Here is a 13,084-nt window from a genome sequence, read left to right as displayed (position 1 = left end):
GCCTCATGCACCTTCTTAAGGTAGGAATCACATTTCCTGTCCTCAGATCATAATCGACGGTGCCTCTCAGTAGTTAGAATCACTCCTGACACAATCTGGGCAACTGAGGCAGGGAATAGTGTTTTCTGGGATAGCTACCTACTGGCCTAGAGGAGTCTGGTTGTTGCCATTCTGCCAGCATGACTTTACAAAAGCTACTGGGGAAGGGGACCATAGAAGATGGGGAGTCGTCAGTTGGGAATACATTTTGATCCAGATTGGCAGCCTCTTGTATTGATTCTGCCAGTGTCACATCACTGATAGCTCTTTTAGCTTTCACTAATAGGATAGCAAAATCAGGGGACAAAAAAAGGAGAGCAGATAGTGTAGATGGCTGAGCTACCTCCTCCGCCAATAGTTCCTTTTCTTCCTTGTCAGACCCATCTGGAGCGGTGTGTGGTTTGAATCAGAGATGGACTCAGGTTCAGATGTTGGCTCAAGAGGCACCTGGTCTCTAGGTTTGGCTGGTAGGGGGGAGGCACTATAGGTAGGCTAGGTTGGGGTAGAGGGCGAAGTGGTGCGGGGATGGGTAAGTTGGGTGCGCAATGATTGGATGGAAGAGGGCAGGGATGTTTGGGAAGGGGGGGAATCAGAAGAGGAATAATGATGTGTTTTCCTTTTAAGTTTGGCCCCCAATTTTTGTTATAGGAAAAGATGGTGGATAGCTTCCCTCCATGGACTAGAGTCTGTGGTTTGCCACTCAGGCCTGCTGGTGGAGCATCCAGTGGTGTTCCCAGAAAAGCCTCCATAGGTGGAGCTGATTTGCGTCATCAGCAGGCTGATTCGGCTTGTCTGGCCAAGCTGGAGCTGGGGCCAAGCCATCCTTCTCATTAGCACTGGATTTTGGCACAGGGAGATAGTGAGGACCAGCCATTTCCCCTTGACACCAATCACCCCAGAGGTGATGTTACCAGACAACAGGGAATTTATTTATTCAATTTCTATATTAAATGCAGCAGCCAGATTGGTCTCTGGGGTAACCTGGAGAGACCATATTATGCCTGTCTTAAAACAGCTGCACTGGCTGCCGATATGTTTCCAGGAGAAATACAAAGTGCTGGTTATTACCTTTAAAGCTCTGAACAGCTTGGCTACCTTAAAGAGCACCTTCTTCAGTATGATCCCCATCGCTTGTTGAGGTCATCTGGAGAGGTCTGTTAGTTACCACCGGTACGTCTGGTGGCGACTCAGAACTGGGACTTTTCTGTAGCTGCTCCTGGAATATGGAATGCACTCCCAGCAGATATCCGCAGTTTAGGTTTGCTGTTGGCCTTTAAGAGAGCCCTAAAAACTTATTTGTTTGGCTGGCCTTCCAAAGTTTGTAAAGTGTTTTTTAAAGTATTTAATTGGTTTTAAATTGTTTAAATTGTTTTTGAATTGTTTTTAGCACTGTGTTTTGAATTGTTTATTTTTATGTCTTTTTAAAGTTGTTGTACACCGCCTAGAGCCTTTGGAAGGTGCAGTTTATAGCAATAGCAATAGCACTTACATTTATATACCGCTCTATAGCCGGAGCTCTCTAAGCGGTTTACAATGATTTAGCATATTGCCCCCAACATTCTGGGTACTCATTTTACCGACCTCGGAAGGATGGAAGGCTGAGTCAACCTTGAGCCCCTGGTCAGGATCGAACTTGTAACCTTCTGGTTACAGGGCGGCAGTTTTTACCACTGCGCCACCAGAGGCTCATAAATGTAATAAAATAAATAAATATTTTGCCCTTCCAAAAATGGCTCATGGTGGTTTACACGGAGAAATATTAAATAAGATGGAATTGCCCGCAGGGCCCTGACCATCCACCCCCTTTTTGCCACTTTGCGCTCTGCCACTTTTGGGGTGCGGTTTGGTGTGCCTATATAAATCTTTAATGATAAGGCGCTTGCTAAGGTGCAGGCAATCTTTTCTCTTTCAGAGACTGAGCTTCCTCCTTAAGGTGCTTGGGTTTTTTGGAGGCTTTTCACAGACTTGCAGCCACTTCGTGTGTCCTTGCCACCGCCACAAGAGGAAGGGGACCTAAGAGAGCAGGGAGAGCAATTTTGCCCTAACGGGCTGCTGGTGGTAAGCTTTGTAGTTGCAGTGGGACCTACAGAAAGGGACACCCCCCCGCCCCCCGAGATCTTCGGCTTTTGCTCTTTCCATGAGCAAAGGAAAGTAAGGGGGGGAAACCTCGAAGGACTAAATCAAATTGGTCACATTGGAAAAGAAAAAAGATGGTGGGGGTTTCAATTAAAAATGGGCCTAGGTCACTCCTTTCCCACCCTGGGACAATCTAAGGGGAACAGTGGGGAAGACAGGGGCAGAAGAAAAATGCAAGACCTGAAGGCCTAAATTTGTAAGGGCTCTCTCCATATGCTGTGTTCCAAGAGAAGACAGGACTGGTACTGGGGTCTAGGCACCTCCTGGTGGCAGGTAGTTAAAACTACAATGATGTAAGTCCTGTCTTCCGAGCATGCTCTGTACTTAACCCATAATAATGAGCTCCAGCACAGGGGTGAAATAATATCTTTGAACAAACTTTGGCAGTTTTCTCTGGTATTTGAGAGAAAAAGTCTGGATTTCCACCGAATTATGAAGCAATGAATAAGGTATATTTTTCCAGTTCACTGCATTTCAACTCGTGTCGAGTTTCATGAAACTCACTTAAGAAGAAAAATAACATGAAAAAGATTAAGGGTTGCAGATATAAATACATTTTTCTAAACACATAAGCTCTTCTGGAAATCAAATAGCAACGAGTGAAGGGAGAGTGCATGGTCATTTTGTGGTACAGGAGCAATGCTTGCAAACCGCAAGCCTGATTTACTAATATATTTAAATAATTTCCATCATGCTAGGAAAGTTTCATAGGAGCAATATTAAATGCTCCTTAATATTAGCTGAAGGAGGGTTAAAATGGATCCCCAAGATGGTCTTCCAAATATCAGAGTCATAAAGTAAAACTGCATAGGGCGGGGGTGGGGTGGGGGGGATACATACATTCAGCATTCTTCTGTTTTGCAGTCTATATGAGGGAGGTTACTAGCGCAATTGCTGTCCGCTTATACATAAAGCTTATCTTTAAAAGGAACTAAGCAGACTTATGTGCCGTGTCCATCTTACATAAAACAAACCAACAACAAAAAACACCAAGGATTGAACAGACTGTTTCTCCTATCTAGAAGGGCAACAGCTTGTTTACATAGTACAAATATTATTAGACATAAAAATGAGGTTGTGTCTTCCTGGGTCAGACTATATTCCTCAGGTTGAGACCCAAGCCTGATTTCTGAAACACACCTGAAAATGAAGATATTACAGAATGACACGCCAATACAATAGAGGTGTGTTTCATAATAGCACCAAAATAATTACAGGTGCTATTTTATCTTTTAAAAAGTTAAGGCAGACATGAAAGATGCTAAATGCTTCAGGAAAAATTCATGAAGGATGCTACTGTGCAATCGCCATTTATTTCATCAGGGCTGCATGGAACAACTGAGAATGAGCAACTGCAATTCTCGCCCAGCTGTGACTGTAATTCCACTGTATTTCTCAACTGAGGCTGAGCTTCTCATCATCATCTGTTAATTTAAGTAAACTTTTATCTCTTGTGATTGTAGACCAGGGATTCTCAAACTTGGGTCCTCAGGTGTTATTGGACTTCAACTCCCATAATCCCCAGCCTCAGTGGCCTTTGGTTGGGGATTATGGGAGTTGAAGTCCAATAACACCTGAGGTCCCAAGTTTGAGAATCACTGTTGTAGACCAAACCTCAAAATGTGATAATATTTGCAAGAAACAACTCCCCGCAGCAACTTATAACCACAGCAGAGGATCCTGCAGCTCCTCAGCAAGCCCACTAAGCTTTCATAGACCAACCTGTGAGTGGAGAGCCCAATAATTAGAGTAGAAGAACAGTAAGACACACTGTGGCTTCCTAGAACTGCTAGAAGGGAAGAAAAAAGTGCAGAAAAGCTTTCCTTCAAATGTCTGTCTGTAGTTGCTGGCTGGACAATTGACTCAAAATCCATATAAAATCTAGCATGGTTACTAGATTCCATAAGTAATTAATTCCTCTTGTCTAGCAAGGCAGTATTTGAATCTCCTTAGTGGCAGGGGACAGAAGAGTTCATTCTCATGGAGACCTGACCTGGTACACAAAAATCAAGATCCCAAGCAAGCAGCATAATTTTCAAACAAATCATCAGACTGAACAGAGGCAGTGATAGATTCCACTTCAAGCAAAGTTGTATGTACAGTAATATTAAATTATACATTGACAAGAATGCATCACATTGCCGTTTTTACAATGCAGTCCAAAACTTTCTGTAAAAGAGCGGTGGTTTTAAAAATGGGGGTCTTATGAGTTTTGATGACAGGAAATGGCGGACTAAGAAACTAGTCCCTAAGGGAAAAATACACCACCCCAAGTGTAGCCTCCTTTCAGTTCCATTTTCATCATGAATGGGTTACTTGCATTATTGCAGTCTGAACTAAAACATTTATAGTTATTTTAGACCTGTCCCCACACTTTTATGTCCCAAATATGCAAACACATCATGCACCCCACATCAATAAGGCTATCCTCACAAGCAGCCAAGCCCAGACTGAGGCAACCAAGTCTGGGCTTGGCTGCCTGTGAGGACCACCAGGATCCACATGGATCCTGGTGCTGCCACAGTGCCAAACCCATCTTTTAGCCAGGGTTAACAGAGCAAGTGTTCCGTTAACCCAGGCTCTGGGATTGTGTGTCAGCATGGGTTGTTTGCAACCCACACTGACACAGAGATGGGGACCCAGAGCACCAGTCCCCCACGGGAAATCCCCCAATGCACTACGTTCATGGCACAGTGCATTGTGGGATTCCCCCAGCCTCTGGAATGCTGTGCCAGTCGCTGCCACAGCAAGCATGTGCACAGCAGTGCAGCATGGCTGGGGCCAGTCCAGAATAGTCTGCAGGGAAGGTAGGTTTAACCCTGCCTTCCCCCTGCTCATGTGATCATCTAGAAGGCCCCATGCATTTTAGTGCACCTGTCTTCAGGATCAGGATCTTCCTGTTCAAACTGCAAAGAAATCCGAAAAATACAGAATAAGAGTGATCAGTCTAACAAATTAAGACCTTCTAGAGTATCTTGAATTTATTCAGTACAAACATTCCAGGAATACATGACTGAATATTTCTACAAATGGTATTTTTAGAGTAAAGCATTCCTGCATGGATTGATTTAAATCAAAAAATTCTATTTAGATTATTCCTAAATGATAGTGTGTATTGGTTGCTATAACCTTTAAAAAATGCATTGAATGTTGTTTCATTCTGACAACCAGAGCTTGCATCTGTTTGTGCACAGTTGCCACATATCCCCTTTTTACTCAGCAAAAGGATCTCTTTAAAACTTACAGCAATGAGTGGTTCTCGTTGGTCCAGTGTTGGCTGGAATCAACACTAAAAAAAGAAATGCTTCTTAGTCTGCTCCTTCTCCTTTGTCACATAACTGCCCTGCCTCATCCTACAAAATCTTTCTGTGCAGATCAGTGTTCTCCATAATATGGAAAGTAAGTATCCATCTTCTTTGACTAGTAGAGTCACATATATTTATAATTAGGGTATCGACAAAGCCAACTGAGATCAAATAGGGGCAAATTGCCCCCCATGGGCCCCCTCCTACTTGGGTAGGCTTCCAAAAGGTCACTGCCAGAGGATATGAGCAATAGAAGTGGTGTCAGGAATCAGCAACGGGGCCCTTCTGAGGCAAGTGCCAAACAATGCCAACTCCTGCTGCCAGTACTGTGGAGTATGCAGTACTAAGCTAAATGGACTGATGGTCTAAGCAGGAATTCCCAAGCTTTTTAAACATGTGTACCCCTTATGTTTCAAAGCTCAGGTAACCCATAGAGAGAGTGAGAGTGTATGACACATACGATCAATTTTAAATTTTAAAGTTATGAGATGGGCTACTCCAATTGCTGGCTTACATCTAGACTAAGTTACTCATGGGTACTCCCACTGAAATTAATAGGAAAAAGGAAACTCTTCCCATTAATTTCAGTAAGATAGCTTATCAGTAACTCAACCTGGAGGTAAATCAGTGACTGGAGTAATCCATCTCATAACTCTAACATATAAATTTGTTTGTTTGTATACAAACAGCACATGAAACACACACATTTAAGTGTTACAGTTAGGGAAACAGACTACTACAGTCACTGGCTCACATCCACATTAAATTACCCATGAACAGTCTTATTGAAATTTATGGGACAAGTTTACTTATCCTATTAATTTCTAGGAGAGTACTCAGTGTAGACTGGATTTCATGTCCAACTGACAAAATATGCAGCATAATGTAGAACACAAGTATTTATGATAACATAAAACTATCCATTCAAGTTTTATACATCTCAGAATAGCAGCAATCAGACCTAAAAACAGTAGCACATAATTTCTGGTATAAGAGCATCCCTGCTCATGTCCTTCGATAGACAAACCGCTAAAGGATGAACCTCTAAAATGCAAACCAAGATACTACTGAGCATTCATTTTCCTAAAAGGATTCACAGAATCAGAAGCAGTTTTAAACTTGGGGCCTAGAACATATTTGTGATGGCTATAAGCAGAAGTGCATATCTATAATAATGGCCCAAGACTCGCAATGCAAAAAAAAAAAAAAAAGATTAAAGGAACAACTGGACTGTCACAATAATTCCTATGATTCTACTTAAGGTTGTCCTATGGATTGAAAGGAGCTACTAAGCAAGTTCGTTTTCAAAGGAGGACGAACTATGAACCACTGCACCTGCATATTTCCCATATCCATTCTTATACCATTATAAGATTAGATATAAGAGCCCCTGGTGGCGCAGTGGTAAAACTGCCGCCCTGTAACCAGAAGGTTACAAGTTCGATCCTGACCAGGGGCTCAAGGTTGACTCAGCCTTCCATCCTTCCGAGGTCGGTAAAATGAGTACCCAGAATGTTGGGGGCAATATGCTAAATCATTGTAAACCGCTTAGAGAGCTCTGGCTATAGAGCGGTATATAAATGTAAGTGCTATTGCTATTATAAAAGATTTCCAAAACCGTTTTTTTATAGGCCTTGCAAATGAAAACAAGTATTTTGTATATCTGAAAAAATAATATGAGCTCATTTTAAAACATCCACAACAAAATGAAAAACAGAAACAATGAGAAAGAAGCTCTGTGCATAAAATACACTTGTGAGATCTTAAAACATTTGAGACATATTTGCCCAATAAAAAATAAATAGATCCCACATGAATATATCAGAAGCAGGAAACCTGCCAGAGAGGTGGTTGGACCCTTAGACAATGAGGGAGTGAAAGGGATTATTAAGGAGGATATGGAGGTTGCAGAGAAGCTAAATGAGTTCTTTGCATCTGTCTTCACAACAGAGGATACTGAGCATATGCCTGTTCTTGAAACAGGCTTTTTGGGGACGGAGGCTAAAGAACTGAGTCAGGTAGAAGTGACAAGAGTTGAAATTCTAAACTGTCTGAAAAAATTGAAGACTAACAAATCACCAGGGCCAGAAGGCATCCATCCAAAAGTCCTCAAAGAATTCAAATGTGAAATTGCCGACCTCCTTGCTAAAATATATAACTCATCCCTTCAATCAGGCTCTGTACCAGAGAACTAGAAAGTAGTAAATGTAACACCAATTTTCAAAAAGGAAACCGGGGCGATCCAGGAAATTACAGGCCAGTTAGCTTAATGTCTGTTCCAGGAAAACTGATGGAAAGCACCCTCAAGGATAAAATTGTAAAGCACATAGAACAGGCCCTGCTGAGGAAGAACCAGCATGGCTTCTGCAAAGGTAAATCTTGCCTCACAAACCTTTTGGAGTTCTTTTAGAGTGTCAATAAGTGTGTCGATTAAGGTGATCTAGTTGGCATAGTACACTTGGAGCTTTCAACAAAGTTCCTCATCAAAGATTCTTGAGGAAACTTAGCAGTCATGGGATAAGGGGACAAGTACATGTCTGGGTTGCTAACTGGTTGAAGAACAGGAAACAGAGAGTAGGTATAAACGGAGAGTATTCATAAGTAAGAAGTGGGATCTGTACTTGGACCGGTGCTTTTTAATTTATTCATAAGTGATCTAGAAGTTGGAGTAAGCAGTGAGGTGGCCAAATTTACAGATGATACCAAACTCTTTAGGGTAGTGAAATCCAAAACAGACTGTGAGGAGCTCCAAACCAATCTCTCCAAATTTGGTGAGTGGGCAGCAAAATGGCAAATGTGGTTCAATGCTGGCAAATATAAAGTGATGCACACTGGGATGAAAAACCCCAACTTCAAGTATACATTGATGAGATCTGAGCTGTCAGAGACTGACAAGGAAAGGGAACTTGGGGTTGTGGTGGACAGCTCATGGAATGTGTTGACTCAATGTGCAGCAGCTGTGAAAAAGGCCAATTCCATGCGAGAGATCATTAGGAAGGGGATTGAAAATAAAATTGCTGATATTATAATTCCCTTAAACAAAACTATGGTGCGGCCACACCTGGAGTACTGCGTACAGTTCTGGTCACCACATCTAAAGGACATTACAGAACTGGGAAAGGTGCAGAATCGGGCAACCAAGATGATCAGGGACCTAGAGCACCTTTCTTATGAGGCAAGGCTACAACACGACTGCGGGGAGACATGATAGAGGTCTATAAAATCATGCATGGTGTGGAGAAAGTGGATAGACAGAAATTTTTCTAGCTCTCACATAGAACTAGAACAATGGGTCATCCCATGAAATTGATTGCCACGAAATCTAGGACCAACTAACGGAAGTACTTTTTCACACAACACATAATCAACTTGTGGAATTCTCTGCCACAAGATGTGGTGACAGCCAACAACCTGGATGGCTTTAAGAGGGGTTTGGATAACTTCATGGAGAAGAGGTCTATCATCGGCTACTAGTTGGAGGGCTATAGGCCACCTCCAGCCTCAGAGGCAGGATGGCTGTGAGTACCAGTTGCAGGGGAGTAACAGCAGGAGAGAGAGTATGCCCTCAACTCCTGCCTGTAGGCTTCCAGTGGCATCTGGTGGGCCACTGTGTGAAACAGGATGCTGGACTAGATGGGCCATGGGCCCATCTATTCTTATGAGGTGGAGTAGCACTGTTTTTTAAAGAAGGGATAAAATCTAACAAGCCAGAAAACCTAGAAGGACTGGAATCCTCCACAGAAACCCTGTGGGTGACAATACAAGGCCTGAAAGGAAATGTGCTGCTGGGGACGTGCTATAGCCCTCCGGATCAAAACACTGACAGTGACTGGGAGTTGCAGAAGGAAATCAGTCAAGGAGAGGCAGGGCTGTAATAATGGGTGACTTCAATTACCCACACATAGACTGGGTAAATTCACAGTCACGTAATGACAGAAAGGTCAAATTTCTAGATACGCTGAATGACCATGCCCTAGAACAGTTGGTCTTGGAACCAGAGAGAAGGCAACCTTGGACTTAATCCTTAGTGACAACCAGGACCTGGTGCATGATGTCAGTGTCATCGACCCTTTAGGGAACAGTGACCATAGTGCGATCAAATTCAGCATACATGCGGGGAGAGAATCAGCAAGGAAGTCTAACACAGACACTTTGAATTTCAGAAAAGGAAAGTTCCCCAAAATGAGGAGTATGGTGAAAAGAAAACTGAAAGGGGAAAATCAGGAGAGTCACTTTGTTGCAGAATGCATGGAGTTGCTTGAGGGAGTTGGGATTGGGTGGCACTATTTGACAGTGGCTCTGTTCCTACCTCTCTGGCACATTCCATATGGCATCACTTGGAGACTGTTGCTCTGCAAAGTGGGAGTTACGTACGGAGTTCCATAAGGCTCCATACTGTCTCCAATGCTTTTTAACCTCTATACGAAACTGCTAGCAGAGATCATCAAGCGATTTGGTGCAGAGTGTAATCAATATACTGATGAAACCCAAATCTATTTCTCCTTATCAACTTCATCAGATAATGGCTTAACTTCCTTAATTGCCTGCCTGGAGGCAGTAATGGGTATGGATGTGCAGAACTGGTTCAATTGTGAACCGGTCCACCATGAACCACATTGAACTGGTTCAAGCTGATTTGTCAACCCAACCAGCTCAGCTGGTCAGTTTGACCAAACCAGTTCATGTACCTGTGGTTCAGTCTGAATTTGGTCTGAATTCGGTTACACAGTAATTGGTTCGTGAACACCCCTAGTAAAGGGCTAGATGAGTAATAAACTAAAATTGAATCCAAATAGACGGAGGTACTGACTGTGGGGGATCAGAACTCGAGAGATGGTTTAGATCTGGCCTGTTATGGATGGGGTTACACTTCCCCAGAATAAACAAGTAAGTAGTTTGGGAGTGCTCCTGGATCCAAAACTTTGTCTGGTCTCTCAGGTTGAGGCAATGGCCAGGGACGCTTTTTATCAACTCTGGCTGATATATCAGCTATGGCCATTTCTGGAGGAAAATGACCTTAACACGGTGGTACATGTGCTGGTAACCTCCAGGCTTGACTACTGTAATGCACTCTAAGTGGGGCTGCCTTTGTACATTGTCTGGAAACAGCAGTTGGTGCACAATGTGGCAGTGAGAATGGTTTCCGGGATAACCCGAAGAGACCATATAACACCTATCTTAAAAGAACTGCAGTGGCTGTCAATATGTTTCTGAGCAAAATACAAAGTGCTGGTTATTACCTATAAAGCCCTTAACAGCTTGGATCCAGGGTATTGAAGAGAGTGCCTCCTTTGTCATGAACCATCCCGCCTATTAAGATCATCTGGGGAGGTCCAGTTATGGCTACCATCGGCTTGTTTCATGGCTACTCAGGTCCAGGCCTTCTTTGTGGCTGCCCAGAGGCTCTGGAATTCACTCCCTGTTAAAATCAGAGTTTTTCCATCTCTGGCTATTTTTTAAAAGACTCTTAAGACACACGTTTTCTCAGGCTATTAATTTTAATTTGTTTTATATTATAATTGTTTTAATCATTTATATTGTTTTATATTTGTAGTATTTTAACTTATGTACACTGCCTAGGGATGCACATGTCAGGCAATATAGAAATATGATACATAAATAAATAAGATCCTATGTTTTGATGGCTAATATAATATTCAATATCATATACTGAATAGCAGAAGATATAATTCTGGAATCCAAGCATCCTTCAAATTGTTTTTAGCTTTAGATCACAGTTAAAAGAATAAAGCGTTCAGTGGAACGAGTTATAGAAATTCTGCCACAGAGCTATCCTGTCAAATTGAGAGGCCCTGACCTCCCTTGGATCAAACAAAAGAGAGCCAAATACTCTACTTTTGACTGCATTCAAAAATATTATGACATTGCTGCTCATCACCTGTTCTATGACAACAATAAGAGCTCTGCTGAGCTTGCACATTGCAACAGAAGCAAATGACAATGACATAGGTGCAAGAAATGCAGAAGAGAGAGAAAATAGTGATAAGATAGTGTCAACATTAAACAACATTTTACAGACATCTTAAAACTGAAACCACTGGTAGGGACTCACAAAGAGACAGCTTCATCAATGGAAATCACAACAATGACTTTGCTGCCTTTGATGTTGTCCTTACTATGCCAGCTACCATGTTAATGATATTGGAAATGTTAGGCATGACATAGGAATTAATGGCAAAAAAAAAGAAAAAGAAAAGAAAACATGTGGCGACAATTTCAGAGAACATGAAATGGTACTTCAAGAAAGATGGGGGAAATGAGGTCAACAAGGTAAAACATTCAAAAAGTAAATGCAGTAACACAATGAAGGACACTACAACAATAATGTGAAAAATAACACAGGCAATAATAAATTAAAAGAGATGACAGAACAGAAAGAAGTTGGAAGGAAAACGCAATAAGCACTTATGAAATCAATGCTGTAAATTAATAGACGTCTAGTAATGGTGTTAATGGCAAGCCTTACAAATTGTGGCAATATCAACCAAATGGTGTAAAGGGGAATGAAAACACTATCTCAACAGTACTGAAGAAAACATGGGAATATCAATAAATTGTGATATGATAGTGATGTGGGAAACTTAAGCAAAAGCCACAATAGAAATACTTGCAATGGTGGTGCCACAATAAGATTGTAATGGTGCAAACAGGGTGCTGACACAATGAAGTGGTATCAAAAGGGTAACGATATTTAGGCTGATATGGTAAGCAGCAAAGAATATGGTGGCACTATGGCAACATCCACTGGGTTAATATCACCAAGAGAGAGAATCGGTACCAATGCCAAAGTAACGGTGGTGGCAACAGTGTCAAAGATGGACTGTAATGATAGCATGATGGTAACCATGTCAATGAAGGAATCCGGGGAAGTGAAGGTGACAACAAGAGAAGCAACAGCAATGACAGGACGAAGAAGTTGAAAAAAGAAGCTGAAACAACTTGGTAATATCACACTCGCTACGAAGGAGGCTGCGGTAGCAATGACAGCATAATGTACATTCTGGCTGTGTCAGCAACAACCATGGTTGTGATGGTAATGGTGGCATCAAATGGTGAAGGCAACAACTAGAGAGGTCGTGATACCGGCTACAAGAGAAATGGAGATCGAAGGCAGCCAAAAAGAAGACGGTGACAACAGCAAAGGTATTCCATGCTGGTGACAAGGGCGCAACATATATGGCGGTGGCGAAGGCAGCCCAAGCATGGCTATGGCAGCACCTGGGCAACAGTGCAAAGGTCAGCTAAGGTTACATGGGCAGTGGCCAAGGCCAGGCCAGAACCTATGGCAGATGGAGCCAGGGGTGGAGCCCTATCCCCTCACATCCCCTGGCATTCCCCCCTCCTTTTTTGCCCTCACCTGGCAAAGAAGGCGCCCTGCTGGACAGGTGGAGGCCGGAGCCTTCGGGGCAGGGGCAGGTTTGGCGGGGCTTGCTTGCACTGCACTGCTGTTCGTGCTCGGCTCCCCTGCCGTGCCAAGCCAGGCCTGGCTGCCCCCCAACGGACTCGGCGCGCTTCAGGGCCCAGCTGCTGCTGCTGCTGCCGCCGCCGCCACCTCCTCCTCCCCCTCCATGGCCGCCGCTTAC

General features: G+C 43.0%; 1 protein-coding gene across 8 annotated transcripts in view; it reads right to left on the bottom strand.

The window, feature by feature from the left end:
• ATXN7 (ataxin 7) overlaps window positions 1-13,084 on the bottom strand; it is a 212,165-nt gene that overhangs the window by 198,098 nt on the left and 983 nt on the right. For 2 of the 8 annotated variants that reach the window (XM_053291778.1, XM_053291779.1), the window contains exon 1: window positions 12,859-13,083. The exons of the other annotated variants lie outside the window; for them this stretch is intronic. The gene's annotated coding sequence lies outside the window, so the exon portion shown is untranslated. Of the gene's footprint in view, window positions 1-12,858; window position 13,084 lie in introns of those variants that run through there. 8 annotated transcript variants of the gene reach the window in all.

Source organism: Hemicordylus capensis, chromosome 2 (assembly GCF_027244095.1).
Source record: "Hemicordylus capensis ecotype Gifberg chromosome 2, rHemCap1.1.pri, whole genome shotgun sequence".
NCBI classification, from domain to species: Eukaryota; Metazoa; Chordata; class Lepidosauria; order Squamata; family Cordylidae; genus Hemicordylus; species Hemicordylus capensis.
Note: the sequence above shows the minus strand (reverse complement) of the source record. Positions and strands in the feature narration are given on the sequence as shown.